The sequence below is a fragment of the Adiantum capillus-veneris genome, chromosome 5 (genome assembly GCF_014529385.1).
Source record: "Adiantum capillus-veneris isolate H3 chromosome 5, ASM1452938v2, whole genome shotgun sequence".
Taxonomy (NCBI): domain Eukaryota; kingdom Viridiplantae; phylum Streptophyta; class Polypodiopsida; order Polypodiales; family Pteridaceae; genus Adiantum; species Adiantum capillus-veneris.
The window spans coordinates 52,132,095-52,142,988 of record NC_140935.1 but is presented as its reverse complement, the minus strand read 5'-3'; positions in this window follow the sequence as shown (position 1 = coordinate 52,142,988).

The window sequence follows — 10,894 nt, the reverse complement described above, 5'->3', positions numbered from 1 at the left end:
TAATCAACCAAAACCTGTTGGTCAATGACGTTGTCGTCCCCATGTAACCGCTTTCGTAGACGACTGACATGAAACACAAGATGAATGCGAGAATGTGATGGTAGTAATAGTTTGTAGGCACGATCACCAACTCGCTTGAGTATTTTGAAAGGCCCACAATATCGGGGAGATAATTTAGGTGTCCGTCCAGTTTTCAGACTTTCTGAATGTTCTAGCACACTTAAAAATACTTCCTCCCCTTCTCCGAAGGTAACTTGGCGACGTTTATCTTCAGCGTATTTCTTATACCAATCTTGTGCTTGCCGGACATTCTGACGAGCAAGTTTTAGCATATCCATGTGATCTTGGAGAAAATCCTTAACCTGTTGGAGTTTTTCGGTTGCCAACCCCACCGTAACTGGTGACCTAGGTTGAAACCCGTACATTAGCATGAAAGGACTAAAACGTGTTGTGACATGCTTAGAACTGTTGTAGGCAAACTCGAGAATAGGTAAGTATTCTTCCCGGTCTGACTGTTTTTTGCTGACGTATATTCTTAGCATATCCTCTAGCACCTGGTTAACCCATTCCGTTTGACCATCCGTTTCTGGATGATCAGCTGTACTGAGGTTGAGTTGTATACCCAATCGTTTAAATACAGCTCTCTAGAAGTGGCTGTTAAACTTGGGATCACGGTCACTAACAATGTTACTTGGCAACCCATACAATTTGTATAGATTGTCCACAAATAACTTTGCTAGTTCCGGTATCTTAATCGTTGATTTGGTCGGAATACACTTACATAGTTTAGTCAACCTGTCTACGACCACCCATATTGAGTCATGACCTCGTATAGTGGTTGGTAAACCTACAATGAAATCCATGGAGATACTTTCCCATTTTCCATTGGGAATTTCCAAAGGATGTAAGAGTCCTCCTGCTTTCAGGCGCTCTGCTTTGTTAACTTGACATTTTCGGCAATACAAGACATAAGCTTGAACAAAGTTATGTAGACCTAGCCAGTAAAATTTTTGTTGTACGAGAGAATAAGTTTTTCTAATCCCCGGGTGTCCTGCACTTGGACTATCATGACATTCATAAAGAATTTGGCGCCGAATGTCTATGTCCGTCGGTACACAAACTCTCCCCTGTGTAGTAGGTACCCATTGTCGATGGTAAAATGCTTCCATCGCTGTAGTTCATCACTTGATAAAGGAGAACTAGGTGTGGAGGTTAACTATACACTACCTGCATTGGAGTGAGAAGGATCCCTCTTTTGAACATGGCTCCACACTTTGGAATATGATTCATCATGCTCATATTTTCCCTTGAGAGAATCTAAAAATTCACTACGAAGTTCCGTGAATTTGCCCTTGAGAGAATCTAAAATTTCACTACGAAGTTCCGTGAACAAGAGCGAATTGATCTCTGGCATTCGACTAGAGCGTCTGCCACCACATTGTATCGGCCTTTGTGATACCTTAACTTGGCGTCATATTCTTGAAGGATCTCGACCCACCTGGCTTTTCGACCCTTTAAATTTGTTTGTTGTATAAACCATTTGATGCTTTCATGGTCAAACACATTCTCGAATTGAGCCCCATACAGATAGTGCCGCCATGTCTTTAAGGCAGACACTATTGCATAGAGTTCGCTTTCGTAAGTAGAATAATTCTGCTGATCTGCATCCAGCTTCTTACTTTCAAATGCAATTGGCCGCCCGTCTTGTACCAGGACTGCTCCAATAGCACGATAACTGGCATCTGTTTCCAAAACGAATGGTTTCAAAGGATCTACAATAGCCAGTATAGGAGCTGTAGCTAATGCGTCTTTGAGTGTTTCAAAATTGTGTTGTTGAGCGGAACCCCACTGAAAAGCTTTACCTTTGCTTTTTAGTTGGTCCGTCATAGGTACAGCAATGTGAGCATAGTTTTTAACAAACCTTCGTTAAAAACCTGTAAAGCCTAAAAAGATCTGTAATTCTTCCAAATTTTTAGGAGGTGGCCATTTTCGGATGGTATCCACTTTGGATTGATCCATGTAAAGGCCATTAGTTGAAATAACATGCCCTAAATAATGAATTTCCTCCTTTTTGAGAAAATCACATTTAGATTCCTTGGCATATAACTTATTTGTGCGTAACAACTCAAACACCTGCTTGAGATGTTGTAAGTGTTCTTCTTCAAAAGCATTGTAAACTAGAATGTCATCGAGGAACACAATGACAAATTTGCCCAAATATGGTTTCAAGACACTATCCATAAGTGTCATGAATGTTATGGGCGCATTGGTTAACCCAAAGGGCATCACCAAAAACTCGTATTGTCCAAACCGTGTTCGGAATGCAGTCTTAGGTATATCGGCAAGCCAAATACGGACTTGGTGATATTCTGACTGCAAGTCAATTTTCGTAAAAATGCGAGCATGACTTAGCTTATCAAATAACTCATCTACCCTTGGCAATGGGTATTTGTTCTTAACTGTAATAGCATTTAAACCCCAGTAGTCTACGCACATGCGCATAGTGCCGTCCTTTTTCTTCACCAAAAGGATAGGCGAAGCCTATGGTGAAGAACTAGGTTGTATAAACCCTCTGCTAATATAGTCAGCAAGCTGACGTTCCACCTCAGCAGCCTCTGAGTAACTCATACGGTAAGGTGGTTTACTAACAGGTTTACAGCCTGCAGTCATGTCAATACCATGTTGTATTGAGCGTGTCGGCTCTGAACTTGATGGAAAATCATTAGGAAAGACATCTTGAAATTCCTTTAATGATTTTTGTAATTGATTAGCAACATTTTCTTGTGTAGAATTAGCCATTGGTTGAATAGAGGAGAGAGAAGCATGCGGCGTTGAGGAATGTTTAACAGACTCAATGTTAGAAAGAAAATGAGATAGTGAGTAACACAAGAAAACCTGTTCTATTTCATTATCATAAATGAGCTGCATAAGCTCGGCAATACAAATCAATGGTGATGAAGGTATATCCTTTTCTCGTAACAACAACACGTGTGTGCCATGGTAATCAAACATCAAGCTGTTGTGCTCATAGCTACACATCAGTGATGGTCCTAGGCTATGCAACCACTCCCTACCAAGAACCACATCAGCTCTTTCCATGTTCATAACTTGAAAATCCAAACAAGCAGAGTACCCTTGTACTTCCAATGGAACAGCTCGGCATTGAGTATCCCATATTTCAGTATCATGTCCATTCATCATTGCTACCTTGTAGTGGTGGGTACTCGGAGTTTGAGGCATTTTGAGCTTTTTCACCAATCCATAATTGATGAAATTGTGAGTAGCACCGTCATCTACCAAGATGCGCACATTGTGCCCTTGCAGATATCTGTGCATACATTAGGAAAAGTTTGGACTAAAAAATGGGCCTTGTAAGAATTGTTGATGTGGCATAGCTTTCAAAAAGTGGGGATCGGTAAATTTTTTGCAAATAAGATCCAAATTTGTCGGAGGTTGGATATTTAGAATCTACTCTTCAAATTCTATCTATTGATATATAGCATGCATGTATCGGACATTGCCTTCATGTAGATCTAGAAAAAGGTGATTTTAGATTACCGTAACGGGAACAAAACCTGGCTGATTGAAAAAAAATGGCATAACTTTCATAGAAGTCATCCAAACTTTTCGGACCTTGGCTCTTCAGAATCCATTTTTCAAGAACTTTCCAATGATAGGTCATATCATGGGGTTCTAAGCAATATTTAGAGGGGTCTACCGGGTTGCTTTCTTTTGTACAACTTTGATGATGTGGCACTCTTAAAAGGCCCAAAAATGAGTTCAAATTTTTCCTAATGCGTACTGACTCATGTGTTCCAAAGGTTTGTTGCCACATGGAAGCTGTGAGACAGCATTCATGCACCACCTCAGTGTGTGTTACTTCCACTATGGAGAATTTTGAGGAAGATTCAAGAGGCAGTAGTTGCACTGTGTGCACTGCTTTCTCCTTCCCCTGCACAGCAGATTTCCCCTTGGGACAATCCTTTTTGCCATGGCCTCTTCCTAAGCATTGAAAACATAGCTTCTCTTTCTTGGCTTTATCAAAATCCTCAAGAGAGAGAGGACCCCTGGACTCCTTGGGTTTTTTAGATGCATCTGAATTAGCAACTATAAATTTTCTTTTATTGTGCCCGTACTGAGTGCATGTAGTACCATGTATACTAGCAGGCACGTTACTATTATGTGTTTTCTTATCGTCATCAGGGTCATCATGAATATGTGCTTTCACTATGGCTTCCTCAAGTGTTTTAGGGTCCTGGGACTTGACATACTTCTTAAGTTTTGGAGTCAGACCTTGTATGAACCCTCGTACTTGTTGAAAGGTATCCAAGCCTTCCAACTTGAGGATGATGTTCCGATAGTGAGAGATATATTCAAGGAGTGATAATATTGGCGCATGGAATACATGTCCCAAGCGGTCCAATTCCGATCGGCCTCGTTTGTAGGCAAAAATCCCTTGCTAAACATTGATTCAAAGGCTGCCCAACTCTGTGGTATGATGTTCTTCTCCTTGAGAGACATCCACCATTTGTAGGCCTTGCCTTCCAGAGTTAAGCTCGTTTGCAGAGCTCTTACTACATCCGGAGTACGCCGTAAGGTGTGAATTCCATCCCATTTACTGAGAAAGATGTTCACTGCATTCTTACTGAGGTCCCGGTCTTCGCCCTTGAAAACTGGAAGTTTAAAGTTTTTTAACAAGTCATCTAGCTCTTTGGCAGTGAGAGTATGCAGTGTTTCATTAATTGGGCCTTGCCCTTGTGTTCCAACGTGCTCATGCATGTGGGTGTCAGCAGTACTCTTAGTCTGCTGTTGCATTAATTGAATGACTAATGTGGAAATTTTAGTAACATTTTCATTTAAAGCATTAAAATTTTCATCCATGACTGTCATGAGTCTCTAAAGTGCACGAAATTCTTGAATATCGAGCAATTCATAAGTATCTTCTCCTGCCGTAGTGTCGCGGGTACTCTCCTTCAGAGGATCCGGCCACGATCCGTCATTGGCAGGATTGGGAGTACTTTGCTCAAAATCGAACTTCATGTTGATATCATAATCCATGGCTACACAATGCAGTGAAAGAAGTACTCAGAAAAAAATACCTGATTTGGTAGCACTTGCCAAGTATAGCTAACTCCCCTTTGCATGTTGTAGCACTTGACCGTCAAAAAAAGAAGAATTTGCACTTACGGCGTAAAAGACGAACTTTGCACAATTGTCCGTGGCTCACCAGACGACTGAAATCGTGTAGGGTTGATGGTTGAAGCGTCACCGTTGTGAAGACGGTTGATTATTGAAAGCTTACTTAATTAGGGGACGATTATGTTGTATAAACGCCAACTGAAAGTGTCGTAACTGTAAAAATATGCAGGTTTTTGGAATTCTCTACAATTACTGAGCGTAGCCGTACGTCGTGAGACTCAATGGAAATCCGAGTACTCTTGTTGCTTGCTCTGTCTTGCTTGTGCTGCCTTGACTTGCCGCCTTGCTTGTGGGAAGGGCCACTAGCAATGGCCAAGGCTCAACACCAATGGCCAAATGGTCTTGCAATATGAATATGACAGATTTTTTGAAGAAAAAATACACAGACAGCGTGCCGTCAACAGCGGATGAAGAAGATGATGTGTGTGTGTGTGCTTGCCCAGGCCGGTAACGGCCGCGAGGTCCTGGATTCGCCCCTTCCTCCCCAGGGCGCTTCCTTCAAGCCCAAGCGCTCCCGAAATCATGCACCACACAGTGGTGTCCAAAACGAGAAAGGCAACCCAATTTAGAAAGAAAAATTTCTATTTTTGGATAAGCCTCACAGAGGCCACAGTTCTCACCTAAAGGCCCTATTTTTAGGAGCCAAAAGTGACCACACCTAGAGAGAGAGTGGAAGAGAGACCTAAGCTCTGATACGAGTGTAAGAACTAGGGGAAACTAGAGTGAAGATCCTCCTCCCAACCTCCCTTTATATAGGCGGGCTCCTAGCCCCTTGCCCTAGACGGATCCCCTGTCCACATTGTCTAGCCCGACCCTTGGCCGTAGTCCATGACCATCCTAGTTCTTAGGGTACAGGACCCTTGTCCTAACACGGAAGCTTGCTATCCCTTGAAAGTTGCGTCAGCCATTACCATATCTCCCATCTCAAAAGCTTGAATGCCCAACTTGGTGGCCAACTCCGTTGATATGAAGTTGTGAGTAGAGCCAGGGTCAAACAAGATGAAGACATCATGCTCTCTTACCTTTCCCCAAGCATAGGAAAGTGACGATCCTTTGCAATGAGCGTTCTCTTTTGGAGCTTCGATGGTGGAATCCCTAGGAGTCGCATTGCAAGTATTTTTCTTGGGGCAAGAACGATAGCCATGTCCTTGCTCCCCACACTTGAAACACTTATGGTCCTTGCGAAAAGCTTCAAGCTCTTCAGGAGAGAGTTTTTTTTACCTTGTAAACTCCCTTCTCCTTGGACCGATTGTTGTTGTTGTTGTTGTTGTTGGAAGTGCCTTGGGAAGAATTTTGAACATTGGTTTTCTCCTTTGCATCATTTTTGTCTTTGTATTTCGTGGACTTGACATGACGTCTAGCCCCTTAATGGAAAGTGATGCATGAAGCAACCATCGTGTGATGGATTAATTCGCTAATAGTACCAGGCCATTGAGAGTTGATGTATTCGGCCATCTCTTCAGGTAATCCCGAACAGAATTGCTGCCTTTACTCGGCAAAGTCTATCTTTTGAAAGACAATGGCCTTGAGATGTAGATCCCAAAACTTTTCTACATACTTGTGGATAGACTCATGAGAGAGAACCTTCAAGCTACACCATTCAGTAAGCACTTTGTCCTTTGCATTGCTTGCAAGGAATTGCTTCATGATGGAAACTCGTAGAGTTTTCCATGTCTTTGGGGCTTCGTCGTTTCCACGAAGGCTAGCCCACCATTGACGAGCTGATTTTTGGAAGTGCATAGCTACATGGTGTAGCTTGGAGGACTCTGTGAAGCCCTCGTCTCCAAAGGCTGCATCAAATTGCTGGATGAAGGCCAACACTTCGTCGGTAGCACCAAAGGTGTCATCATAGGTGAGAAAAGAGATACTCTTTCCTCCCTCCTTGACTTCTTTAGCTTTTGTGACCTTCGCCATGCAGGAAATGATTTGTGATAACCTCCCCTCTTGTATTCTCTAGGAGAATAGCCATAGCTTTCGTCGGAAGAGGAGGAAGGTGAAGAAGAAGGAGAAGAGGGTGACCTCTTCCTAGCCCTTTTCTTCCTTTGTTTCCTCTCTTCCCTTTTGGAGTGACGAGGAGAAGGACTATGTGTTGATATTTTCCTCTTGGGAGGAGTGGGTGATCGTCTAGACCGTCGTCTTCGTGGAGCCACATCTTCAGAGGAACTTAAACTTTCATTGCTTTCTTGCTCTTTAGATTCCTCCTCTCGAATGGGAGAGAGTCTTCTTTTGGGGGTCTCTTAAAGAGGCCTCCTAAGCTCTCTCTCCTCTTGGAGAGGAAGGGAAATTCCATAAGCATGAAGTTGTTGAGTAACTTCCCTTCTTCTTGGAGAGGAAGGGAAATTCCATAATCACGAAGTTGTTGAGTAACTTCGGCTTGCATAGCAGGGTTTCCCATAGCTTGCTGCAACCTAGTGACGAGATAATTCACAAACATGGACGCATCATCATTAGCACCTTCATGTGCAGAATCAAAGCTATCAATGTTCATTCTACTCTCTTGATTATTGTCAGCCATGTTAACAAAATTTATGTATGTACTTAGTGTATGCTTTGGCAATTCAAAACCTTAGTTGCCACTCCTCTTAGCCTTGAAAATCGGCTCTTATCTACACCCACGGCTCGAAGTGGTTAATTATAGAGAGTAGAGGAGTAGGTCTAACATAGCAGAGTTGCCGAGGGGTAGCTCCTTTCGTACTTCTTATGGCTCAATAATGGTAAAGCCATAGGCAAGTCTAAAAATACTCCATTATTAAGTCCAAAGCTCCCGAGGTGTGCACCATATCCCACATAGTGGGCTCAACAAAAACGATAATAGATCCCAGTTTCACTTATCCTAATATAATTAACAACATCAACCATTTATAGGTTACTTAAGGACCTCTCTTCTTAAGCAAGAAAAGAGAAACCAAATGTTGTGATACCAATGTAATGGAATTGGCCTATTTAACTTGAGAGTAGCGAAAATTAATGAGAGTACTTTTGAGAAATGACTTTGTGAGCATAGCGGGTGAACATAATTGAAGATAACAACATAAAATCATAGCAATTAGTTAACTTGGCATGAACAATACTTTTGCAAGAGAGAATTTAGAGAACGTGACAACAGTTGAGGACCGGATTTATGTGGAGCCGGTCTCCCCTCCAATAGCCATTTGCATTATGATTTCTCCCATTAAGAGAGATTTGTTACAATACAATCTCTGTGTTCCCTGTGACCTAGGTGATGCAATGAAGATGGAAAACTTCATGCATCACAAGAATAACATAAACTTGAAGAAAGCTTTAGCTATCCCAAGCCTCAGTCCCAAGACCTCAAACACCTTCGAAGGTGGAGAGAGCTAGCAGGGAATGAGGGTAGGGAAGAGGAAGAAGGAACATTCCATAGGAGAAAGAATTAGTTCCTCACTTATCATAACTCTTCTTGCTAGCATACATAATAGCATAGTAATGAAGAAGAAGGAGATGGTAAGCTTAAGCATTGAAGCATGGCTCTTGGTTGGATTTGCACTCCATAGCCAAGAGTGTTGGTGTGGGCTCTCAACCTCTACTTGCTTGGAGAAGGAGAGGGAGCTCTTGCACTTTGCATAGCACACAATGAGAGTGTATGTGAGTGTGCCTGGGTGAGTATACCCCCTAAGCAACCCCCTATCTTACTTGGGTCGACCCCCCCTTGTAGCTCATGCTTGAAGCTCATTGGACCCCTCCAGGCCTAGCCAATCACAAGCAGGAGGCATTACAAGCAGCAAGGGTAGCCTTGGGACAAGTGTCCCCCTTTTCCCTTTGAGAGAGAGGACTTGATAAATGCAAAATCAATTAATTAAATCTCCTAACTTATCATTGCACCCCTTGGGTGGCCAACCGATAGGCTTCAGGCACGCCATGAGGGCAACATGAGGAGGAACTTAACAATTGTCCCTTTTGCTTTCTTTGTACCATGCATGCCTTGTGTGAGTGTGTGGGTGTTCTCTCTCATCCCCCCTCATGTAGGGCTCGCCCCCTTCTTGTAGGGATTAAATATTTGACTTTTTGGCATCTCAAGCCCCTCATGCATAGGCCCAGTACCCACCAAAAGCTTGGCCCTTAAGCACTTTAAGCTTGGGCTGGGTTCTCACCTCAAGTACAACCCTAGCATCTCAAGCATGTCAAGCACCTCAATCATCAAGCACCTAAATCATCAAGCACCTCAAGCACATTAGTCATCAAGCATGACAAGCAGGACAAGCACCTTGAGTTGGGTCGGGTTCCTGCCTCAATCTCAGCCCTAGCTTACCTAAGGTCAAAGGACTTTTACACACATTATCGGAGGTCTTCAATGAAGCTAACCCTAAGGTATTATGCTCCATTGGTTAGCCTTGCTCTTTGATAGACCATCTCTCATTTGGGCCCCTTTACCATTGGCCCCGTGTTGAGATAGATCTATAAGCACATGTCTATATCTTAACCCTTGTTCCTGTTTATTCTCCCACATTAAGTGATCAATTTAATATGAGAATATCATTTGGGTTGGTTAGATATTAGATATTGGATTTTATGACATGATTATACTCTTTTGAACCTATGTCTATAAAATTTATATTAGTATCAACATCTGTTGACTTGTAATTATTCATTCGTGCAAGGTTTGAATGATTGATAACGAGTGAGATGAAAGCTCTTCGTTCGGGTTGAGTGAGCTCGATTCTTACCCTCTCTTTTGAAATTGTAGCAAATCCCCCCTAAGGGCAAGAAAGAGATTCTCAGGAATCTTCGCATAAATGGAATAAATTGTACAAGCTGCCAGTAGAGAAGTAAAGCAAGCTGAAAATAGGGTCAAAAAGAGGCGTTGTACACATGACCATTAAAGTAGCACTAAAAATATCCAATACGTGCAAGTCTAGAAAAATACAAACTTTTTTTTTAAGTCCATAATTTTTTGGCCATTTTCAATGGTCCACAACTCCCCATCAGCTCCAAATCTGTCTGTGCTCTTATCACATGAATTTTTTCACCTCTTCGCACTCTTTGACAATCATGTAACACAAAAAATTTATGTCATGCTCAGATTCTCCAAAAATCAACCTGCAAGTTGGCAATTTCTACAAAAACAATGTAAAGCAGACATTTTTTACTTTTTGCTTGATCTTGGTCTTTAGCAAGCATCAAAATGATGGAATCTAAAAAATACTCAAAGAACCAATGTTTTTACTTGTGTTAAGGGTTGTGTTTCCTACATACAAAACTTTTCTAGAATCTCACTCCATCACCCTCAAAAGTGGCTCCCAAAGTGTGCCCGAACCAAAATTTGAAACTGAAGGAAAACAATCAGAATGAACTCCTAAACTATGGACAAACTTTAAGACACCCAAAATTTTCCTTTAAAAATTTTTATTGCTAAGAATAAAAAAAAATGAGTCCTATTACATATTTTTTTAAAAAAAAACATGAGCAATCTAAATAAGATATTCCTTATGGATTATTTTCTTTATGATAAGCTCAACCGTTTCAAGAGTCATTTTAAGAAGATACTTGGATTGATGTATAAAAGCCTCTCAAAAGATTTCTTTAAGAATCTTTTTGATAATGTGGCTAGAAAGGAGTACATTCAAGTGTCCACTTTTGGTAAACAAACTAGTCTTAAGAGGAGAGGAAGCCACCCAAGAGAACCAAACCATCATGGGCTCAAGGTCATCTCATTAAGAATTTCCCAGTTCTAAGA